Source organism: Oncorhynchus keta, chromosome 20 (assembly GCF_023373465.1).
Source record: "Oncorhynchus keta strain PuntledgeMale-10-30-2019 chromosome 20, Oket_V2, whole genome shotgun sequence".
Lineage (NCBI taxonomy): Eukaryota > Metazoa > Chordata > Actinopteri > Salmoniformes > Salmonidae > Oncorhynchus > Oncorhynchus keta.
Window position 1 is genome coordinate 2,425,698 of NC_068440.1, and position 25,244 is coordinate 2,450,941.

General features: G+C 41.9%; 1 protein-coding gene across 1 annotated transcript in view; it reads left to right on the forward strand.

Moving 5' to 3' along the window:
• Nucleotides 1-25,244, forward strand: part of LOC118399141 (dolichyl-diphosphooligosaccharide--protein glycosyltransferase subunit STT3B) — an 86,787-nt gene that overhangs the window by 22,721 nt on the left and 38,822 nt on the right. The window lies entirely within an intron of this gene.

The following is a 25,244-nucleotide window of genomic DNA, read 5'->3' on the forward strand; positions in this document are numbered from 1 at the left end:
AGTGGCCCAGTCAGAGCCTGGACTTAAACCTGATCTAACATCTCTGGAGAGACCTGAAAATAGTTTTGCAGCAACGCTCCCAATCCAACCTGACAGAGCTTGACCGGATCTGAGGAGAAGAATGGGTTGAAACTCCCCAAATACTAGTGTGCCAAGCTTGTAGCGTCATACCCAAGGAGAATCGAGGCTGTAATCACTGCCAAAGGTGTTTCAACAAAGTATTGAGTAAAGGGTCTGAATACTTATTAAATGTGGTATCCATTTTTTTATATTTCTTTTTATAAATTTGCAAAAATGTCTAAACCTGTTTTTGCTTTGTCATGGGGTATTGTGTGTTGATCAGGGGGGGTTGATAAATGTTAGAATAGGGCTGTAACGTAACAATGTGGAAGGTCAAGGGGTCTGAATACTTTCTGAAGGCACTGTAAACTACATTTGCTTCTAAAATGGCAAGTGAGGGTGGAAAAGCTATTTTGAAGGCCTGACATTTTGGCCTTATTAGAAGAAGCGCAACCAATCGTAATGACTCAGACATGAATGTCAGTCTGAGAATGCCTAACTGCATCTTGGTGCCATTTCCCTTTGTATAGGGTTGTTTGTGGAGCTGTGTTCATTCTGGCACTAGTTTTTAGATGTAGTCATCGGTCATTTTGACAATAACTATACGAATTATTCAATTGACAAAAATGTGACTAACAGTGTTCTTTTAGTCAACAAAATGTCATTTAATTTTAGTCACATTTTTGTCACATCACCTTTGTATTGCCCCAGGCTACCTGGGGCAGGCAGGTAGCTTAGTGGTTAGAGCGTTGGGCCAATAACTGAAAGGTTGCTGGATCGAATCCCCGAGCTGACAAGGTAAAGATCTGTCATTCTGCCCCCGAACAAGGCAGTTAACCCACTGTTCCCCAGTAGGCCGTTATTGTAAATCAGTATTTGTTCTTATCTGACTTGCCTAGTTAAATAAAGGTTAAAAAAATGTAGTACCTGTAGTAAACATAAATCACATACTTCAATGTGTTCTACCAACATTTTTGTGCTTAACATTCTGTTCTCTTCCCAACAGTAGAAATATAAACATACAGTACCAGTCAAAGGTTTGGACACACCTGGTCATTCCAAGGTTTTAATGATTAACATACAGTACCAGTCAAAGGTTTGGACACACCTGGTCATTCCAAGGTTTTAATGATTAACATACAGTACCAGTCAAAGGTTTGGACACACCTGCTCATTCCAGGGTTTTAATGATTAACATACAGTACCAGTCAAAGGTGAATAAATCAAAACTATGAAATAACATGCACATGGGAATATATTTGATATTCTTTCAAGTAGCCACGCCTTGACAACTTTGCACACTTCTGTTATTCTCTCCACCAGTTTCATGAGGAATGCTTTTCCAACAGTCTTGAAGAAGTTCCCACATACAGCTCTGGAAAGAAATTGAAGCGACCACAAAATTATCTGTTTCTCTGGTGTGTCGCAAGCCATCAAACAAAGCAGAGCTGCTTGAATTTTTGCAGCAGGAGTGGCATAAAGTCACCCAACAGTAATGTGGAAGAATGGTGGAGAGCATGCCAAGACGCGATTTGAAAATCAGGGTTATTCCACCAAATATTGATTTCTGAACTCTTCCTAAGTTAAAACATTAGTATTGTGTTTAAAAATGAATATAAACGTATTTTATTTGCATTTCTCGCGGTCTGACAACACTGCATCTTTTTGTAATTTTGATCAAATATTAATTTTCTGCAAATAAATGCTCTAAATTACTTTTTTTATTTGGGAGAATTGTCCGTAGTTTATAGAATAAAACAAACATTTTCATTTTACCCAAACACATACCTATAACTTAGTAAAACCAGAGCTGTATGCAGAGCGCTTGTTTGGCTGCATTTCCTTCACTCTGCGGTCCAACTCATCCCAAACCATCTCAATTGGGTTGAGGTCGGGTAATTTTGGAGGCCAGGTCATCTGATGTAGCACTCCATCACTTTCCTTGGTCAAATAGCCCTTACACAGCCTGGAGGTGTGTTGGGTCATTGTTCTGTTGAAAACCAAATGAGCGTAATCCAGGTGGGATGGCGTATCAAACTAATTTTGCACCGTTGGCCGCATTCGGTCTTAAACATGTTTTTTCACTCAAACCACCCACATTTTTTTATTTATTTGAGCTTTTTTCTTCTCTATTGGCATTTACTCGGATATATTCATAATAATGACTTTGATGTGTGATTTTGCCTGGCTCAGAGAAAGGTAATTTCTCGTCTGGACACTGTTCACTATGTATGGCGCAGGGGAGATTGCAATCCCAAAGTGAAGGTTTCTGAGGTTGGACAGGCGGACGACAACGCTTATTTTAGCCCCCCCAACTTGATGCGATTTCCGCCTGAAGACATACCCAAATCTAACAACCTGTAGCTCAGGCACAGAAACAAGGATATGCATATTCTTGGTACCATTTGAAAGAACACTCTGAAGTTTGTGAATTGAATGTAGGAGAATATATTACAAGGCATCTGGTTTAGATAAAACAATGGGGAAAAAATACTTTTTTAAAAATATCATCTTTAAAATGAACAAGATAAAACAAACATTCAGATCGGATGATGGGGACAATTTCAGTGAAAAATATGAGGGCAACAGTACTTGTGCAAAGTTTCAGAATGATAACTTCCAAAATGTGTGCTACATGACATTTATCATGAAGTCACCCAGGTGTCCCACACAAGTAGCCCAAATGTACCCAAGTGGCCAAATTGTTGAAGGTATACATTTATAAACCAATAACTATATACAAAATACCAAAATGGTATTCTAACACACCCCCTCCCCCCATAAAATGTAGAAAAATAAATTGAAAAAAAAAAGGGATTTTTTTATTATTGATTTAAAAAAATATATATACACATTTACAAAATAACATGGGTAACTATTTACACACTTTCAATATTTGGAAGACCCTCAGTCCTCTATCAAATCTATTTATATAGCCCCAGCCTAAAACCCCAAACAGCAAGCAATGCAGGTGTAGAAGCACGGTGGCTAGGAAAAACTCCCTAGAAAGGAAAAAACCTAGGAAGAAGCCTAGAGAGGAACCAGGCTATGAGGGGTGGCCAGTCCTCTTCTGGCTGTGCCGGGTGGAGATCACAGTGGTTGTAGAGGGTGCAACAAAACAGCACCTCGAGTAACAATTGAACAGTTTAGGGTTTCATAGCCGCAGGCAGAACAGTTGAAACTGGAACAGCAGCAAGGCTGGGTGGACTGGGGACAGCAAGGAGTCATCATGGCAGGTAGTCCTGAAGCATGGTCCAAGGGCTCAGGTCCTCCGAGAGAAAGGAGAGAGAGAGCAGACTTAAATTCACACAAGACACCAGATAAGACAGGAAAAGTACTCCAGATATAACATACTGACCCTAGCCCCCACCCACTTTGCCCTCTAACCCCACCAACTTTGCCAAAACTCTAGACAATATTTTGCTGCTGATGCCAGATGCCATAGCAGTCTCTTTGCTGGTTGTACCAGTGGTTACATTTTGTCTCACAGTCTGCATTGGCATCTGATGGTAGGGGATATCGGAGGGAAGATTCCACTCTGATTTAGAGGGTTTGGGTTAAATGCGGAAGACACATTTCAGTTGAATACATTCAGTTGGACAACTGACTAGGTATTCCCCCTTTTCCCCCTGTTCCCTATCCACTGGTTTTTGGGGCTTTAGTTCTTTGAGGATACTGGGATTGAGAAAGTGAGTAGATACATTCTTTTCTCCCTGAGTTTTGCTGCAGCACAGAGCTGGCATAATGTTATTATGGAAGTCCCAGCCGAAGCCCTGGCCTGTTTGATTGGCCCTGTCAGGGAACAGCTGAATTTCAGCCATGACTGATTCCCAGTCCCTCACTGCTAGTCCCTTTGACGGGCCTCTGCACACCCCCTGGCTGGGATTTGGGGATTTGCCTAACCAGAGGAGAGCGCTCTCGTTCACGACTCCAAATCCATCCACCCCAAATCTGGTGTGTGTGTGTGTGTGTGTGTGTGTGTGTGTGTGTGTGTGAGAGCAGGGTGACTTCCGTTATCCAGGATGAGCATGTGCAGCCCAGTCTTTCATGTGTTCTCTTTGCCCGCAGCTCTGCTTTCCACTAAGACGTTATCACTTCATATTTCACACACATCTTTTATCTGGAGCGCTAACGTGCATGTTTTTATCTCATTTGGAAGTCTAGATAAGGCCTAACTCTGGTTGTGTGGCTGGCTTCTTGTATTTATTTTTTACATACAGTGAGACTATCGCCACTGTGACTGCTTCGGTGGAGAGTTTATGACTTTCATAAGCAGAACCGTGATTATTGTTTTCTCATTTTAGGTAGGCCTATTTTTTTTGCAACTCAGACTAACAACCTTGTTTTTGCATAGGGATGTTGCACCCAGTCATTGATCTAGTAGGGTAGGATGATTAGTTAATGATGGGTGGACAATGTGCTGTAAAGAAATGGCCTTAATCCCTGTGGATCCGCTGTAGAGTAAGGGCCAGGCAGGTCTCCATGTTAGGTGCTCATGTCAGGGTTTCTCTTATTAAGCCAAATATGGGTCTGGCACATTAGTGGTTTCTTGTTCATTGAGCACATAGTGGAACCTCTTGCAGCACAGAGCGATAGCACAATCTTTAATTTCTGCAGTGATGACACTGAGCTGCGGATGCTGAGGCATGTCTGGGGTGATATTTAATTGGAGGGGAAACAAAAGCCCCATTGTCTCACCTCTCCTGAAAATAAGAGCTGCAATTAAGGCCAAATATTACTTTGGATTATTTAATTATGCATGCACAGTCACATCCAGTAAAATGGATGGGCTTTTTTTGTTTTTCAAGGTCTACTACCCCCCCGTAGTCATTTTTGTATCCTACATTGGCTACTCATTAAATTGTATGGATCATTAACTTGTTATGGCTGCAATCCCACTATCGGGATAAGTGTCATCAACAACTGCTGAATAGCATAGTGCTACATTCAATAAATATTACTGCAAATATTTATATTCATGAAATCACAAGTGCAATATAGGAAAACACAGTTTAGCCTTTTGTTAATCCACCTGTCGTGTCGAAATGATGCTTTACAGCGAACGCAATCTAAGCGTTTGTGTAAATTTATCGATCGCGCGATAAAACATTAAGTACACTTAGCATCAGGAAGCTTGGTCACGAAAATCAGAAAAGCAATCAAATGAATCAATTACCTTTTGATCTTCGGATGTTTTCACTCACAAGACTCCCAGTTACACAACAAATGTTCCTTTTGTACCATAAAGATTATTTTATATCCAAAATACCTCTGTTTGTTTGTCGCGTTATGTTCAGAAATCCACAGGAAAGAGCGGTCACAACAACGCAGATGTATATTCCAAATAATATCCATAATGTCCACAGAAACATGTCAAACGTTTTTTATAATCAATCCTCAGGCTGTTTTTAAAATATATAATCGATAATATATCAACCGCAAATGTCTTTCACAGTAGGAGAGGGAAAAGCAATACCTATCCAAACTCTGTTGCGTGAGCAAAACTCATGTGACCGCTTGAGTTTTCAAAATATAATTTTCATTTTTCAAAATAAAAGCCTGAAACTGTCTGAAGACTGACACCTTGATGAAGCGATAGGAAAAGGAATCTGGTTCATATCCCTTTAAATCCAGCAAAGGGAGGCTATGGAACATGGAGTTTTCAAAATAGAAGCCACTTCCTGTTTGGATTTTCCTCAGGGTTTCGCCTGCAATATCAGCTCTGTTATACTCACGGACAATATTTAGACTGTTTTGGAAACTTTAGAGTTTTCTATCCAATACTAATAATAATATGCATATATTAGCAACTGGGACTGAGGAGCTGGCCGTTTACAATGGGCACCTTTTCATCCAAGCTACTCAATACGGCCCCTTGCAGCTATATGAAGTTAAAGGATAACTCCACACAAAACAATATTTTGGTATTTGTTTCATTAGGTCACTAGTTGATATGGTCCCAACATGTCTTGCATGTTAGCAATCAAGTTTGAGATTTACAACTTTCAAAATATATAGAAATATAGCTGGTATGATGCATTTTGCATCATATGATGTCATACTGGCAGTGTTTCTGTATTTTGAAAGCTGTAGATCTTGAACACTTGATTGCTAACATGTAAGAGATGTTGGGACTATGTCAACCAGTGACCTAATGAAACGAATACCAAAATATCGTTCTTGGGTGGAATCTTCCTTTTAAGAATAGCTGGTACATCAAACAAATGCTACTCTGCATGGTGCATAGAGGTCTTTGTCTAAGTAGAGCCATACCCCTCTTTAGCCCAGTCAGTCACTGTATTCTATCTCACCTTCCAGCTTGTACGAAGGGGCCTTAAATGGCATTTGGTTGTTTCCAGGGTCTTTGAAGAGTTTGAACATCACATACTTTATTTAGCACCGACAAGGGAATTGTGCTAGTTGAACCAAACCAAATCAATTTAGCAATTTGTGAGCATGTTTCTCCATTTGATTTAGCCTAAATTCCTTCCATATTCAAATGCAGAGCCATGTCCTCACTCAAGTTTGTGCACTCATTTCCCACATAACACTCTAAATGGCTTTTAAGTGTTGACGTTGTTTATTTTCTGTCAGTTGCACAGTAAGATCTATAGTCTGGTAGACATTTTTAAAGGGAGGGAAGAATGTACTTCATTGGGTGCACACTCAATCAAATGATGTTTATGTAGTAGCTAAAGTGCTCAGTATTCAGAGGGCATTTGAGTTGTCTGCCAATTTATAAATGCCTCAGTCACTCTCCTTATTGTACTCTTAACTAAGTACTTGCATCCATAACGATTGCCAAGGTCAATCAGATGTTATTTCCCTAGTCCCGAGTTTATCTCTGGTTAAAAGTGGTACCAATGGTTGTGGCTAGGGACAATTGAGTATGCGGAGAGCTGTTGAACCTTAGCATTGAGAATGCTACAAATCTCAAGTGTCATTGTCTGGTAAAGATTGGAATGAAACAAAGGTATAATCCCACACATTACTATGAGTTTCCCTCCCTCTTAACCATCAAGGAATTATTGTGATGTAAGGAAAAATAATAGCTACTTTCAACCTGTTGACTGAAATGAGGCAGGAGTTTTATAGGATTGAAGCTGGAAATGTCAATGACATTGACCGTTTTTTAAAATGCCGTATAAACAATGATAAAGTCAAGGCTACTGCATGGTAGTATTTAGACGGGAAACGCTCTTATAACACTCGGTAGGATACTCATTTAACGTTTTATAGGTTCTAGGGCTGTTCCCGACCACAAAAAATCTTGGTCTTATGTAGCAACATTTTAAATGTTTTTATTTTTTATTTTATTTTACATTGGATGAAAGTAGAGACTCAGAGCTACAAAATGGTATATCATATACTACAGTTGAGGAAACAATGGGAAAGTAATTTTGCTTTGTCAGTTGATAAACTTGTAAACTCAATTGTGAGAAAATGGCCTTTGTTTTGGTAGTACTATTGGAGAGCCCTTTGTCGACACCCAGATAATTGGCCCTCTTTCTGGAACTCACCCACAAACAGGACCAAGCCTGACCTGCTGAGGAGTGACTGACTCTATCCTAGCTGGAGGGGTGCTCTCATCTTATCTACCAACATAGACAGGGCTCTAACTCCTCTAGCTCCACAATGAAATAGGGTGCAGGCCAGGCAGCAGGCTGTTAGCCAGCCTGCCAGTATAGTGGAGTCTGCCACTAGCACAGTCAGTGTAGTCAGCTCAGCTATCCCCATTGACACCGTGTCTGTGCCTCGACCTAGGTTGAACTAAACATGGCGGTGTTCGCCTTAGCAATCTCACTAGGTTAAAGACCTCCTCCATTCCTGTCATTATTGAAAGAGATCATGATACCTCACATCTCAAAATAGGTCTACTTAATGTTAGATCCCTTACTTCAAAGGCAATTATAGTCAATGAACTAATCACTGATCATAATCTCGATGTGATTGGCCTGACTGAAACATGGCTTAAGCCTGATATCCCCCGTGCTTCCCGCAAAGGCGGAGGTGCTGCTAACATTTACGATAGCAAATTTCAATTTACAAAAAAAAAGACGTTTTTGTCTTTTGAGCTTCTAGTCATGAAATCTATGCAGCCTACTCAATCACTTTTTATAGCTACTGTTTACAGGCCTCCTGGGCCATATACAGCGTTCCTCACTGAGTTCCCTGAATTCCTATCGGACCTTGTAGTCATAGCAGATAATATTCTAATCTTTGGTGACTTTAATATTCACATTAAAGTCCACAGACCCACTCCAAAAGGCTTTCGGAGCCATCATCGACTCAGTGGGTTTTGTCCAACATGTCTCTGGACCCACTCACTGTCACAGTCATACTCTGGACCTAGTTATGTCCCATGGAATAAATGTTGTCGATCTTAATGTTTTTCCTCATAATCCTGGACTATCGGACCACCATTTTATTACGTTTGCAATTGCAACAAATAATCTGCTCAAACCCCAACCAAGGAACATCAAAAGTCGTGATATAAATTCACAGACAACACAAAGATTCCTTGATGTCCTTCCAGATTCCCTATGTCTACCCCCCAAAAAGAAAATCAGTTAACCACCTAACTGAGGAACTCAATTTAACCTTGCGCAATACCCTAGATGCGGTTGCACCCATAAAAACGAAAAACATTTCTCATAAGAAACTAGCTCCCTGGTACACAGAAAATACCCAAGCTCTGAAGCAAGCTTACAGAAAATTGGAACGGAAATGGCGCCACACCAAACTGGAAGTCTTCCGACTAGCTTGGAAAGACTGTACCGAAGAGCCCTTACTGCTGCTCGATCATCCTATTTTTCTAACTTAATTGAGGAAAATAAGAACAATCCGAAATTACTTTTTGATACGGTCGCAAAGCTAACTAAAAAGCAGAGGATGGCTTTCACTTCAGCAGTGATAAATTCATGAACTTCTTTGAGGAAAAGATCATGATTATTAGAAAGCAAATTACGGACTCCTCTTTAAATCTGCGTATTCCTTCAAAGCTCAGTTGTCCTGAGTCTGCACAACTCTACCAGGACCTAGGATCAAGAGACGCTCAAGTGTTTTAATACTATATCTCTTGACAGAATGATGAAAATAATCATGGCCTCTAAACCTTCAAGCTGCATACTGGACCCTATTCCAACTAAACTACTGAAAGAGCTGCTTCCTGTGCTTGGCCCTCCTATCTATGTTGAACATAATAAACGGCTCTCTATCCTCCAGATGTGTACCAAACTCACTAAACGTGGCAGTAATAAAGCCTCTCTTGAAAAAGCCAAACCTTGACCCAGAAAATATAAACTATCGGCCTATATCAAATCTTCCATTCCTCTCAAAATGTTTAGAAAAGGCTGGTGAGCAGCAACTCACTGCCTTCCTGAAGAAAAACAATGTATATGAAATGCTTCAGTCTGGTTTTAGACCCCATCATAGCACTGAGACTGCACTTGTGAAGGTGGTAAATTACCTTTTAATGGCATCAGACCGAGGCTCTGCATCTGTCCTCGTGCTCGTAGACCTAAGTGCTGCTTTTGATACCAACCCTTAAAGAGATCAAATCAAATGTATTTATATAGCCGTTCGTGCATCAGCTGATATCTCAAAGTGCTGTACAGAAACCCAGCCTAAAACCCCAAACAGCAAGCAATGCAGGTGTAGAAGCACGGTTGCTAGCAAAAACTCCCTAGAAAGGCCAAAACCTAGGAAGAAACCAAGAGAGGAACCAGGCTATGTGGGTTGGCCAGTCCTCTTCTGGCTGTGCCGGGTGGAGATTATAACAGAACATGGCCAAGATGTTCAAATCTTCATAAATGACCAGCATGGTCAAATAATAATAATCACAGGCAGAACGGTTGAAACTGGAGCAGCAGCATGGCCAGGTGGACTGGGGACAGCAAGGAGTCATCATCATGTCAGGTAGTCCTGGCATTGAATAGAAAAAATAATAATAGTTCTCAGGTTTTTGCCTGCTAAATCAGTTCTGTGATACTCACAGACATTATGTTAACAGTTTTGGAAACTGTAGAGTTTTATATCCAATATCCTATCCTATCTTCTGGGCCTGAGTAGAAGGCAGTAATTTGGTCATGCTTTTCATCCACAATTCCAAATGCTGCCCTACCCTGGAGAAGTTAAGACAAGGTCAGTCAATCCGGAAAATGTCAAGAACTTTGAAGGCTTCTTCAAGTGCAGTTTCAAAAACCATCAAGCGCTATGATAAAACTGGCTCTCATGAGGACCGCCACAGGAAAGGAAAACCCAGAGTTACCTCTGCTGTAGATAAACCATTACTAAAGGACAACAATGAGAAGAAGACTTGCTTGGGCCAAGAAACACGAGCAATGAACATTAGACTGGTGGGAAACAAATATAGTCCAAATTTGAGATTTTCGGTTCCAACCTCCGTGTCTTTGAGACGCAGAGTTGGTGAACTGCTGATCTCTGCATGTGTGGTTCCCACCATGAATCATGGAGGATGTTTGATGGTTTGGGGGTGCTTTGCTCGTGACACTGTCTGGGATTTATTAACAATACAAGGAACACTTAACCAGCATGGCTACCACAGCATTCTGCAGCTATACGCCATCCCATGTGGTTTGCGCTTAGTGCCACTATCATTTGTTTTTCAACATAACAATGACCCAAAACACACCTCAGACTTTGTAAGGGCTATTTGACCAAGAAGAAGAGTGATGGTGCTGCATCAGGTGACCTGGCCTCCACAATCACCTGACCTCAACCCAATTGAGATGGTTCACACCGCAGAGTGAAGGAAAAGCAGCCATATGTGGAACTCCTTCAAGACTGTTGGAAAAGCATTCCTCATGAAGCTGGTTAAGAGAATGCCAAGAGTGTAAAAAGCTGTCAAGGCAAATGGTGGCTACTTTGAAGAATCTCAAATATATTATATTTTGATTTGTTTAACTTCTTATGGGCAAGTGTAATACATAAAACATTAAGCTTAACTTCTTGTTAATCCAGTTGCGGTGTCAGAGTTCAAAAGGCTTTACTGCGAATGCAAACCATGCGATTATCTGAGGACAGCTCCCTGCATACAAACACATGAAAAACATATTTCAACCAGGCAGGTGTGACACGAAAGGCAGCTTACATCCGGACGTCAAAATACTTCCCCTACCCCAGAGGTTAACACTTTTTGTTGGGGTTTCTACATGATTCTTCCATATGTGATTTAATAGTTTAATAGTTTGATGTCTTTACTATTGTACACCATAGAAAATGGTAAGAATGTACTTTTGACTGGTATTGTAGACACCCTTGAGTACTTGAACGGATGTCAAAACTATCTTTTGAAATATTGGGGGGAAAAAAACTGATTGTCTTGACGACTACGTTAATTTGGTTGAACTCTACTGTTCCATTTGTCCATGTGGATTTGTGGGGCACAACAGGAAAGAAGCCAAACATCACACAGTTCTTTCACATTAACTAGAGCTGGGACCATAAACCAAACATCACACTGACATTGCCCTCATATGAAACAATTTTGATTGTCGGTAATTTCAGTAGTGATTATGCTGCACAACGTTGTCAGCTAATTTATTTTTCTAAAACCATTATTTGGTCAACAGTATTGTGTTGCTTGCTTCTTGCAATGAAAATATCTTCCCTGTTTTGCTGCTGGCCCTTATTCCCCCTGCACACAGAGTAAAGGGAGAGATGCATATTGACAGATCAGCAACATTATAAAAATGCGTCTCGGCTTTGTGAGTAACAACAATTTTTCAATTATCAAATAACATCACTTTACAAACACAGTATGTAATTAGATGACGCATCAATGGATTGACTAAATGGGGTCAGCCCTAATAGGTACCATACAAAGATGATTGAGTTTAACATGGCAAATCATGTCATTGAATTTGAGTGTGATATTAAACAGGTTTGCGTTGTTTTGTACCGAACGTTGTGTTTGGAAGTCTGCGCTGGTTTGCCCACTTGGATGTCATGCTCCATAAAATTAAAGGTCCACTTGATTCATTCTGTGCAATTTATTTTCAACCAATACATTTTAATTTACTCGTATTCATATTCACATCCTTGTTAAGTCTTAATGACTCCATTACATTGAACTCGGTCTGGCGTCTGGAGTCTTTGCCAGCCTCTGAGGGAGGATCAGCTCTCATACTTTCCTTTTAAGTTTAATCATGCTAGTTAAGCAAAACAAAAAAGTGCTTCCAACCTCTTAGTATTTGAAGTTTGCGCATTTCTTGGCATAACTGAAATATCTTAGATTTGATACTTCCTCCAGTCCTCCTGGACTACCTTGTCATCTTAATTGTTTTCTTAGCCTCATTATTAGTAGGCACATTGGTGCAGGGAGAGACTTTAGTGCCCCGCCTGACTCATTCAGAGATCTACAGTCACAGGGAGGATGGTGCTGAGGCCAGGAAAGATGGGGATTTATGCTTCGGAAGGATGAATCATCTCCTTTCAGCAAAGTGGCGACACCCCCTCCATTTGCCAATTCAACTCACAGCTATAGAATATGTAGTAGCAGCTGTGTGTTCGGAAATAATGATGAAGGGTTGAGGGTGTACAGAGACCGTGTAATTACCGGGGCCCTGGCAGTAAATTCTCTGACCCCAGGATTGTTTCAATGGTAGCTTTACTGTCTCTGATTTTAGCGAGCTTACCAGGGAGCGCGTACTCTGCTCGCTGTAAAGTGTGTACTTTATTGAGCGCCTTCTCCTGGTTGACTTTTGAACCAATGAGGCGTGCGTGTCTTAGACTGTCTTTGCTATTGGTCTCAGTGACTCCTGGGGTCGGCTAGTCATTCTGCTGTACGGCGGTATGATAGTGATGCTTTTTCTGGGGGATAATTGCAGCTCCAAGCTTTACCAGCGTACTCGGACAGCTCAGGGCCTTTTCTGCCCACTTGCACCTTCAGACCGAGAGCACCCCTTCAGAGTCCAACGGTTGACCTCCCACCTGAAGTAAATTTCTGATAAACTGCCACATCAGGGGATGACTGAGCGAGAAGTAATTTCATGCATAATAGTGTTTTTGGTGGTAGAACCAGAAGAGTGGGGGAGATATGAAGTCATCATGAGCAGGCTGTATTTTCCCTCTAATTGGATAACGAGGAGGAAGACTGGAAGTTTGATCCAAATCACAGAGATGTTTGCCTATTCATTGAGTGGTGTCGATGGGTATTAAACACGTTGATTTTTTAGATATGATGGTGATTACATATGATTGTAATTACCACTGGCGTTGTCCTTACTGTTTGATATCTCACGTTGATTACCGAGCAGTTATGACAGGATGCTTTTTGTCAAAGTCATTGCTCCACTTCTCTGAGCATTCACTTTAGGGCCAGGACAGTGCCAGTATTGCACTGTCCTGGCCCTAAAGTGAATGGAAACAAAACCCAAAGGGAATTGAACTTCTTTAGGAAAACAGCCCTAGTGTTGGGAACAAACATGTTGTCATCCAGAGTCGCATTTCTTTCTTTCTCTCCCCTCTGGACTACTTGGGTGTAGCATCTCTCTTCTCCTTTGATCGCCACAAAAGGTGATCGCTTTTTTTTTTGTGTGGGTGCAAACCGCTCAATTGGTCATCTAACACTCGGGGTCATACACTGACATGGCTTCCAAGATGTTGCTTCAACAACAGCCTGTATGCAGGTGGCAGTCGATTTATTATCCTCCTTTAACGTCATCTTATAGATGATCCTTTCATCCAGATGGATTTGGCTACCCATGGAGCCGTTTTCTAGAGAAAGGGGAGGTGTAGGGATGAACAGTTAAGTCATACAAAGCTATAGGATGGCGAGGGTCCCGTGCAGCTTCTCATCGTGATCAGCGCATGAACTCTCAAAATATCCAATGACTCGACATGGATGCTTCCCCACTGTGCACTTCACTGTTTGCAGACGGTCGTCAAACCTGCATTTTAATAAGGCGCCTCTATAGGTTTGGTATTATGGGCTCAGTTTGTCTTTTAGGATTTTATATAGTATTTGGCAGGCTGTTGTGATGTGTAAAAAGTCTTTTTTTTTTTTTTTTAATAATTAGGCGTAGTGAGTTTTAAAACCCAGCTCCATTTCACTGGCCAAGTGTGGTGTGTTTGTCTGCAGTGCAGTTGCTGTAGCGCCATTCTCATATTCCCCCACAGATTTTTGTCATAAACACCCTTAACCAATATTTGTTTCCTTTCTGCCCCCATACGTCTACCACTCCCTCTCTTCTGGGAGACTGCTCACTGCTCCTCAGAGGCAAGAATGCCTCTGGTGTGCTCCTCAAAAAGAAGACTCTTCAGTTGGAGGATTTGACTGCCGACTCAAGCTTTTATTTTGTTATGGGGAAGGGTTCCTGTGCCCAACTGGAAATGTTCCTTCTCTGCTTGGTTGTGTTTGTTCACTGGCTCCTTCAGCAGAGTGCTGTAGGTGTTTTCTATTTGATTGTTTACTATCCACGGGGAGGCATCTCAGAGTTGTTTATTTTCCCCTGCTTTGTTCAAATGTCACATCCGCTTAGATGGGGAGACTGGGGAGAGGAGGCTAAGCTCTACTTGATGGGTCTAGTTCTGCAGCCCCACTGCGAGGAAAAAGCCTGCTCTTAAAGCTGGAAGTCTTAAATAAGAAAGGAGCATAGCAGTTTGCTTTGAACTTTAACCTAGACAGAATCCTGCAATCATCTTGTTGAACTCAATCTCTGCCTCTACGTTCATTGTTTATAGGTAAAGTTGGATTATAGCTTCCCTGTCGTGGTTGTTTGAAGACGGAACAAAAATATAAAACCTAAATGCAAGGATTTAAAGGTATTACTGAATTACAGTTAATGTACGGAAATCAGCCCATTTAAATTAATTAGGTCCTAATCTATGGAGTACAGATATACATCCGTTTGTCACAGAACTTTAAAAAAAGGTAAGGGCTATGGATCAGAACACCAGTCAGTATCTGGTGTGACCACCATTTGCCTCATGCAGCGCGACACATCTCCTTCACATTGAGTTCAGGCTGTTGATTGTGGCCTGTGGAATGTTGTCCCACTCCTCTTCCATGGCTGTGTGAAGTTGCTGGATATTGGCGGGAACTGAAACAACATGCTGTCGTACACGTCGATCCAGAGCACCCCAAACATTTCTGTTGAGTATGCAGGCCATAGAACAACGGCTATTTTCAGCTTCCAGGAATTGTGTACAGATCCATGCGAGCCGTGTATTATGCTGAAACGTGAGGTCACGGCGGCGGACGAATGGCACGACAATGTCTCTGACTCAAAATGCCATCGATAAGATGGATTTGTTTTCCCTTGTCCGTAGCTTATGCCCTCACAACGTTGACATTAGCAAAGTGCTCGCCCCCACACGACAGCATACACGCTGTCTGCCATTTGCCTGTTACAGTTGAAACAGGGATTCCGCTGTGAAGAGCACACTTCTCCAGCATGCCAGTGGCCATCGAAGATGAGCATTTGCCCACTGAAGGCAGTTACGTCGCCAAACTGCAGTCAGGTCACGACGACGAGCTTCCCTGAGACGGTTTCTGACGGTTTGTGCAGATATTCTTCGGTTGTGTTGAAGCCAGATGTGGAGTTTCTGGGCTGGCAAGGTTACGTGTGGTTTGCGGCTGTGAGTCTGGTTGGACATACTACCAAATTCTCTAAAACAACGGAGGCAGCTTATGGTAGAGATTCTTTCAATTTTCTTCCAACAGCTCTGGTGGACAACTGCACGATTTAGTGGCCTTTTTATTTTCTCCAGCACAAGGTGCACCTGTGTAATGATCATGCAGTCTTGATATGCCACACCTGTCAGGTGGATGGATTATCTTGGCAAAGGAGAAATGCTCACTAACAGGAATGTAAACAAATGTGGGTACAACATTTTAGAGAAATACACTTTTTGTGTTTGGACAATTTCTGGGATCTTTTTATTTCAGCTCATGAAGCATGGGACCAACACTTTACATTGCGTTTACATTTTTTGGAGTGTAAATCAATTCTGTACTATCAGGTCTGCATGCATAAGCAGGTTAAAGTGAAACAATCGCATATGTCATTTTGCATGTTTTTTTAGACTTTGACTTAATATCCCAGACAACCTTTTCCCACTGACTTAAATGCTGAGGAGTGGAATTAATTGACATTTTTTTAGTCTCTGTCATTCATTGTTCAAAAGAGCTTACTTTCTTTCATCTCAAATGGCTTAATCTACTTTTCGTCTGTCATTCCCCGTTTCATGCTAATTTCAAAACTGCTCATTGAAGTCTAGTGTGAGGTTTGCCAGGAAGGCTTTTATTGATAGTCCTTTGTTACTAAATTATTAAATTTGATAATGAATTATTTTTTGAAAAACATTTAATTGGAGGCAATCTGCATAAAGCATAGGTCAAACATTTTAATAATCAAAATGTTGGGCGGTAAAAGTTGCTTTTATCGCAGAGCTACTGACAGCTTCTACCCTGATATTGTGCATCTAATAAAAATACCTTATTTTCTTGGACTGGCTCAGTGCAATTTCTCGGCAATGCAGCACATCCCTGTAGAGAACGCTTGTGTAACTGTTCTTATGGGGACTTTTGAGATCAGGGGGCTTTAGAATTGCTTCCAAACTGTCCTCTGGTTCCCAAGAGAATGGCTTCGTTTCAGGAATGCCTCCCATTCACAAACTTGTACCAATTTATTGTATGTAGCCATGTCCTTAGTGTTTGGTCAATGTGGTTCCTTGATCAGTGTTTGGCTACTTTCAAATGAGCTGTGAGTTTAGGTGGTGCCCAAGCTCCTTGATGTGTTCCTGAGACTGATTTCTGGTTTCATTGAGTGTCAGTAAAGAGTCGAGATGAGCTGGCCTCATTGAGAGGGACTGGCTGCTCACATCACTCTGCTTCACCCTCTCAAAGGAAGGGCCACAACACATTTTGGCAACAGCTTTATTCATAACCTCGTTTTTGTTTTGTTTCTGAAACTGCAATCTATCGAGTGAAATTTTTGCCCGCTCTGCATGCTCCACTGCCAGCCTTCGATGCTTGTACCATGAGGCTAAACAACCATTTTATTTTTCATTAGCCGTGTACACATTTGTTTAAAGTTTGGTCATGCAGTACAGGGACTTGCTGAGCGACGTTCTGAAACTCTTGTAAGCCTATGCGTTTTTCTTTGCTTTAGAACTGCGCTGACCTCCAGAGGTCCTGAACATGCTTAGCAAGCACTCTAACCTCCTCAATCTGTCTCTCATTGGGCAAGGCTACTGCTGAACTGTTCCATGTGTGCATTGTCCATGACTGAGCTCATAGTTCTGTTTCTGCTGAGCGCCAGAAAGCAAAATCATGCAAATCTAACTGTGCCAAATACAACAAGTGTAGACTTAATGGTGAAAAGCTTACTTACGAGCCCTTTTCCAAACAATGCAGTTAGAAAGTAAGACGATAAACAAATACAATAGTTACACAAGGTAACACAATAACAATAACGAGGATATATATATAGACTGCCCCCCCCCCACCTGCTAAGCGCGCTTCTACCACAAAGCCAAAAGACTGCTGAAAAGTTAAACGGCTACCTGGACATTCTGCTTTTCACCCGCTACGTACCTGTACATATTACCTCGTTCAAATCACCCCAACTACCTCGTACCACAGTACACGGACTCCATACCGGTGAGGGGCCCCTGCATTGCGGGTCAGTGTGGAGGATGTGTTGTTACCTGCCCTCACCGCCTTGGGGCGGCCTGTCAAAGTATTATCCCAGGGTCCTTAGTTCCCTCCAAGCTCATCACTAACCTATGGTGTTGACTACAGCGCCGTGTTCAATCAACAGCATTCTCATGTTGGTGTTCCATTTGTCCAGGTGGGAAAGGACAGTGTGGAGTGCACCTGAGATTGAGTCATTGCTGGATTTGTTGGGGCGACTTGGAGTGGGTCTGGGATGATGATGATGATGATGTTGTGAGCCACTACCAGCCTTACAAAGCATTTCATGTCTACAGATATGAGTGCTACGTGGCAATTTAGTTAGACAGTCCCTGTGCCCAAAAACAGCAAGGTAACTTATGGGGGTCTGCTTGAAACATGGGTATTACAGACTCGGTCAGGGTTTGACTCGGTTTGAAAATGTCGGGGAGCGATACCAAAATGATTTGATGATCGACTCAAGTCAGACCGCTTGTGAATGCGTCAGATGGTAGCGTCAGTCTGCCTCTGAGTGAGTTTGAGGAATTGTGATCTGTTCACATTCTTATTTGGTCATTTTAAAGTGAATGTAATAGCATAACTGGGCAGTCAATATAGCAGTAAAACTGAATTGAAAGTCAGTAGGTTCTAGAGTGTCTATTTAAGCAATAAGGCCCAAGAGTGTGTAGTATATGGCCAATATACCACGGTTAAGGACTGTTCATAAGCACGACGCAACGCGGAGTGCCTGGACACATCCCTTAACTGTGGTATATTGGCCATATGTCGCAAACCCCCAAGTTGCCTTATTGCTATTGTAAACTGGTTACCAACGTAATTAGAACAGTAAAAATAAATATTTTGTCATACCCGTGGTATACGACCATGGCTGTCAGCCAATCGGCATTCAAGGCTTGAAACACTAAGTTTATCATTAGTTTCAAACCTTTCCTTTTTAAAAGACAGTCTTACATGTCCATTACTTTCGTTACTTGCCTTGGGGCTACAGCAATAAGAATCCAGGGAAGACTTTTATCAGACTTGGCCCTAGTGTCCTTTTACAGGAACACTCTGTTTTATTACTCTTTGTCTTTCTGCCAATCTGGAGCAAATAAACCAGACCGATTTGTATTTATTTTTAGTCTGTTCTCTCCCCAGGCTAGGCCCAAATATAGCAGAACTAGGCTATATGCTATTGATCAGCTATTGAAAATATGGTATTGAGGGAGCGCATTCAAAGGACAATTTTAGAAGCACTAACGATCTTGGCAAACTTGAGTTGGGATTCAGAAATGTTTCAATGCCTTTTCAAATGGCTTTAATTCCGTTGTACCCATGAACAGGGTTGGAAATTAACACCCGTCAAATGCAGATAGACTTTGTCATTCACGGATAAGAATTTTTCACCAGCCACGTTGCCAAGTGGTCACACAGAGCATTTGGTAACTTTTTAATAATGTATTTATATCCAAAGCTCACAGAAGTTGGTTCGAAACGCAACTAAAGTGTGACTTTGTCCATGTGTTTCTTGACTACGAAGACATCGCAGTCTGACAAAAAAAAAAAATCTGACAAGTGAGGGTCAGTGTAACGGCCCATCCCTTAAAGGGCCAGCGGAACATTTTTGTCTCACGTAATGATTGAGCATGGTTCACTCCCGAAAAAGTTTATTTTCAAACTTTTTAGTCATTGTTCACTTAGATTTGTGTGCTTCTACATTTCTACTTAGGAGCGCATCATGGCAGCGTAGAGCCCTAAACTATAATCATAAATACGCCCTTTTACTCAGCATTTTGTGGCAGGGCAGGCACTTTTAACCAAACACATTTGGTTAAAAGAAGCCGGTCACAAAAACATGTATGAATAGAGTAGATTTAAAAATCTGCCTGTCACAGTGCCTGGTAGACCAAAAAGTAAATTTCCCACCTTGCCCATGAACAATAAATATGGATATCATAATTATGTCTGTGCTCTGCAGATGGCTTTACATAGCTTGTCATTTTTCATGTGTTGATTTGAATAGACAGTTGCTAAGATCCTTGCTTATTGACATGATGGCAGTATGCCCCACCTAGGAACTGAAGCCATCTGTTATTGTTACCCAACAACTACAGCCAGCTGGCTTGTTTTGAAAAGTACAAAATTGTGACATTTTTAGTTAGACATGAATTAGTTTGGTTCATAATTTGACAGATTTTTCATGGTGTTATGATTTAATGACGTTCCGCGGATGCTGGTTTTATCAGATACAAGCTCTTTGCTGTTTCAGCAAGTGTTTACACACTGAAATTATGCAGATTCTTTTTTATTGCTCATTCCGTAATCCCCGAAATGGTTGACTTGGCGGAATCATTAGCTCAATTTGGTATCCATCACATACTGATCTTATGAGCATTATAGTTTTTTCCCCCCGCTCTTGTTCATGCAAACACCACTAAATCAGTGGTGACAGAACCTCATCAAGCCTGTATACTGGTGAGTAAGTAATTACAGTTAACATTTAAATCCAGAATGATCTACTCATTTCCTGTAGCATCTGCACAATATTGCCATCAAACATCCGTAAAATGCAATTACTTGACGGATCGTTGAGCACGGAGCTCAGTAATTTAACCGTGTCGTGTGAATAGGAATACAGCCCACTCGCCAAAACGTCTTCTCGTCCAGGTTATGTCTCTGTTGGACACTGCAGTATTATAGTAAACCAGTGTCACTCTTTTCCGCCATATGTGACTTGTTTCAGGAAACTAGGCGTATGTCGCACGTCAGTACAGCCATTTGATAATTTTTTAAAATCAAAATGCATTTTTGTGCCTTCTGGAACATGTGAACGTTAATTTGCCTTAATAACTACCTTGTATTCCATCCATAAATATGAAGACAATTTTTAAATTACGAGCCTAGTTGGTTTAGCCAAAGAAAAAGTGAGGAACCTTCCCACTAGCCATGGCTGACATAATGGATGGACATGTGGCGATGAGTTTGGATTGGTCTGCCATGTAGCATGCTTCTGTCTATAACGCGAGCTGTTCAGTATGTGTTGACAGTCCTTTCTGCCGTGCCGTTTTTTAAAAGATATATTGTTAGCCATCGAGAACTAAAGTTTTGCTACTTTTCTCAACATTAATGCTCTGAATTTAGCAGGCTCTATCGACAAATCAATAGGACAATGTGAACCGGAGGTACTTGACACAAAACTACAAACAAAATGAAGTTAAATGGTTCCAGTCTGCCGTGAAGCGTTCATCCATGTATACGGGTAAGAGTCCAGCTACATTTTCCAGATATACACTGCTCAAAAAAATAAAGGGAACACTTAAACACAATGTAACTCCAAGTCAATCACACTTCTGTGAAATCAAACTGTCCACTTAGGAAGCAACACTGATTGACAATAAATTTCACATGCTGTTGTGCAAATGGAATAGACAACAGGTGGAAATTATAGGCAATTAGCAAGACAGCCCCAATAAAGGAGTGGTTCTGCAGGTGGTGACCACAGACCACTTCTCAGTTCCTATGCTTCCTGGCTGATGTTTTGGTCACTTTTGAATGCTGGTGGTGCTTTCACTCTAGTGGTAGCATGAGACTGAGTCTACAACCCACACAAGTGGCTCAGGTAGTGCAGCTCATCCTGGATGGCACATCAATGCGAGCTGTGGCAAGAAGGTTTGCTGTGTCTGTCAGCGTAGTTTCCAGAGCATGGAGGCGCGACCAGGAGACAGGCCAGTACATGAGGAGACGTGGAGGAGGCTGTAGGAGGGCAACAACCTAGCAGCAGGACCGCTACCCCTGCCTTTGTGCAAAATGACCTCCAGCAGGCCACAAATGTGCATGTGTCTGCGCAAACGGTCAGAAACAGACTCCATGAGTGTGGTATGAGGGCCCGACGTCCACAGTTGGGGGTTGTGCTTACAGCCCAACACCGTGCAGGACGTTTGGCATTTGCCAGAGAACACCAACATTGGCAAATTCGCCACTGGCGCCCTGTGCTCTTCACAGATGAAAGCAGGTTCACACTGAGCACATGTGACAGACGTGACAGAGTCTGGAGACGCTGTGGAGAACGTTCTGCTGCCTGCAACATCCTCCAGCATGACCGGTTTGGCGGTGGGTCAGTCATGGTGTGGGGAGGCATTTCTTCGGGGGGACGCACAGCCCTCTATGTGCTCGCCAGAGGTAGCATCCACCTCATCAGGAGCATGCCCAGGCATTGTAGGGAGGTCGTACAGGCACGTGGAGGCCACACACACTACTGAGCCTCATTTTGACTTGTTTTAAGGACATTACATCAAAGTTGGATCAGCCTGTAGTGTGGTTTTCCACTTTAATTTTGAGTGTGACTCCAAATCCAGACCTCCACGGGTTGATACATTTGATTTCCATTGATAATTTTTGCGTGATTATTGTCAGCACATTCAACTATGTAAAGAAAAAAGTAATTAATAAGAATATTTCATTCATTCAGAGGATGTGTTCCCTTTAAAAAAATTGAGCAGTGTATAAGTTTATCACATGGCCTCACATGAATCCTTAAAGAGATGGGTTTCTTTCTTAACTGCAGTGTATGATATACCATTTTGTATTTACTTTTATCCCGTGTAATTATATTTATTTTAAAAATCAAATTTAGCTACATAAGTCACATGAGCATGCAGTGAGAAGGGGAATAGGCTCTGTGTGCACAGTCCTGCCTAGTGGGTGGGGCTTCCCCCCCGAGTGCCATAGAGTCGTATGGAAAGTAGCCAAGACTGGGTCCACTGGTAGAGCCTTGGCTGATGGCCCTTAATCTCCCATGGGTCTCCTAAAGCCTGCTGTAATGCTTCAACTCCAAGTAATCCAACTGGAACATCCCATAAGTGACCATTATCAAGCTAGTTCTGGTGTATGTATTTGTAATCCTGTTATTCAAATGTTTCATTTAGGTGGCAACTCAGAATATTACTCCTAACCTCCTCTTCTAGAGTTGACACTTGCATTTGTTCTCTCCCATACCTGCTTTTGAAGGCGTTTCACTCTTATGCAGGAGTCGCGACTCCAGTATGGATTTGCTGCTAGTTGGTCCCCATAGACTTCATTTGGCATTTATTAGCAATACTTTTTCTATTTAAAAAAGAATCATCTGAAATGGCAATAAGACATGCCATATGTGTGTAAAGTCGGACAGTTGGGAATCAACAAATCCATGCAAGATAACCCGAAGACAATCAAGAAGATTGGCCAACCTTGAACCCCAGGTGTACGGTTTGCTCTAGTAATCACAGGCACAGCAGTCTATTTTGTTTAACTATTTCAATAAGCTCAGAGAAGCTCAGAACATTGCCTTTGACTGATAAATTTGCAGAAGTTAAAGCAATTTTATTTTTTTTACTTGCCTTTACTGAAGTTAAAGGCAGAACCAGATGTAGCCTATTTATTGTGACAAGCTTTTTAAAAAGGTCACCACTCTGCAGATGGGTCTGCTCCCAACCTGTGCGTTCTTGGTTTGTTTGCGACTTGTGTGGGCTTTCGTGTGCAAATTCTACAAAATCACCAAGCGCCCGTGTTAAACATTGAGCTGTTGTGTTTCAGGCATCCCCAGCTGGATATTTGGTACTACTGCGTGGTTAATTCCCTGAACTCTTAACACTTACAGGTAATCTATCCATAGTGTGAAGACAGCGGGCAATTAGGCTTAGTCAAGGTGGCAAGTGCACTCCGGGAACAAAAGTCCATTTGGACATTTATCCAAACAGCAGAGCAGGAAAACCAATGATGCGTTTGATTATGTGGTTACCAAGGTGCAAGACGTTATCGGCTCATGAACCACAAATGAATCCCTTTTGTTTTATGCACTGAATGAGGGCTTTGTAACAATGGAGAACTCATATCTATACGGACATGATCGAAATGAGTTGTGATGCCTGGGGGCATCCCCAACCAATTTCAAATGCATAAGATGCTGTGAATAATTTGCTCCAGAGTTGACACGTAAGCCACATTTCAGTTCATTTCCATGCTTCCCGAGGCCAGACGTGATTTAAACGGCAGGGGTTTGTGTCGCTTGAAGCTCACCTGCTCACTACTTGATGGTGCAGTGATGTTCTGTCGGCCGGGACCGACTAGGCAGTTACGCATTAAATTGTTAATGCACTTGGCAGGCCACATTATCCGCCCCATCAAAGTGACAAGTGCAAGGATAAAACACTCTGCTCTGCTGTCCATGAGATCATTGGAAAATGTTTTTTTTTTTGTGAATATGGTGAGGCAGCGGGTGAAGTTTTTTATAAGTGCTTTCTGTGGTTCTCTCTACTTCCGCCTCTGTGCTTTGACAGTTGACGAACAACAGCATCCCTGTGTAGGGTATGAGAGGTTAGGTTGTGGAAGTAAGTGCTCTTTGCTGGGCAGCTCTTATACCTGGCTGGTCTCTCCATGATCCAGAGTCTGAAAGAAACACTGGTTTTGCTGGCTCATGCTCAAAGTTGTGAAAGTGTCCAGTCTCAGGTTATAAAATAATGTGATCTGACTGCATGAGGAGCCACAGGGATAAACCGTCCTAGTTCCATCTCTGTGGAATAGCCAGCTTCAGGTGCACTGCAATATAAGGTGTGTGCGCATTGCGTGTGCGTTGTCTGTGCTCAACAGTAGCTTGGTCTCCTCACTAGACAAGTCAGTCAGTGAATAATGGATGAGCCATAACAAAAGCATGTGTTATATTCTACTTGAAAGTGAACTGCAACAGTAAGTGCACCGGACGTATGAATAGTGCAAGTGTTTGTTTACATCCTTTAATTCTTTGTTCTTCGCTGGCTTTTGTCACTGTTCAAAGCCTATTTCCTTGATACCAGAAATCCTTTTTAAAAGCGGCAGAACTTTAAATCTCCCGTGTGTACAAACTGATATAAAATAACGTAAGCCTAGAAAAGACCGTCATTGACAAGAATTTGTCCCCCAAGCACTTTAATCTAAGGATTTTGGCCATCCCCGTTCCCCACCTGCAGATACGAATCCTTCAGGTGAGTTGTGTAGAATGAAAAATCACCATGCAGTGATTTAATGAGCTTGCCACCCATTTTGGGGATGTACGTGTGAGCTTCTTGTCTCCCAGCAGCTCAGTGACCGTGTCCTGGCTGGCTCGAATCTCCTGAATCATCTGCTATGGAGCCAAAGTATTAGGGAAGGATGCTGCTATTGTCCTTAGGGGTTGCGACATACCAGTGTTGCACAACTGACTCATGAAGTGTGTTATATTACTGTGGTTACGTCAACTGTCCTCTACATATAAACTGTTTCTTCGTTTTGTTTTTTTTTACACTTGAAATGTAACATCACTGCCTCACGCTGAGCCATGTGAAGATTTTTTAGATATTAATCGAACTCATGGCCTAGCATGGAATCTAAGCAAAGCAAGAAGCCACATGTGAATCTGTATGCAAAGCGTTTACAAGAGTGGCTTCTGGCAGACATTTCACAATCTTTAGAGAAAATGAAATGAAAGTTTGCCGTTTCAGAGCGGCGATGTCACGCAAACCAAGCGGACTGTTCGGGTTGGAAGTTTGGGATG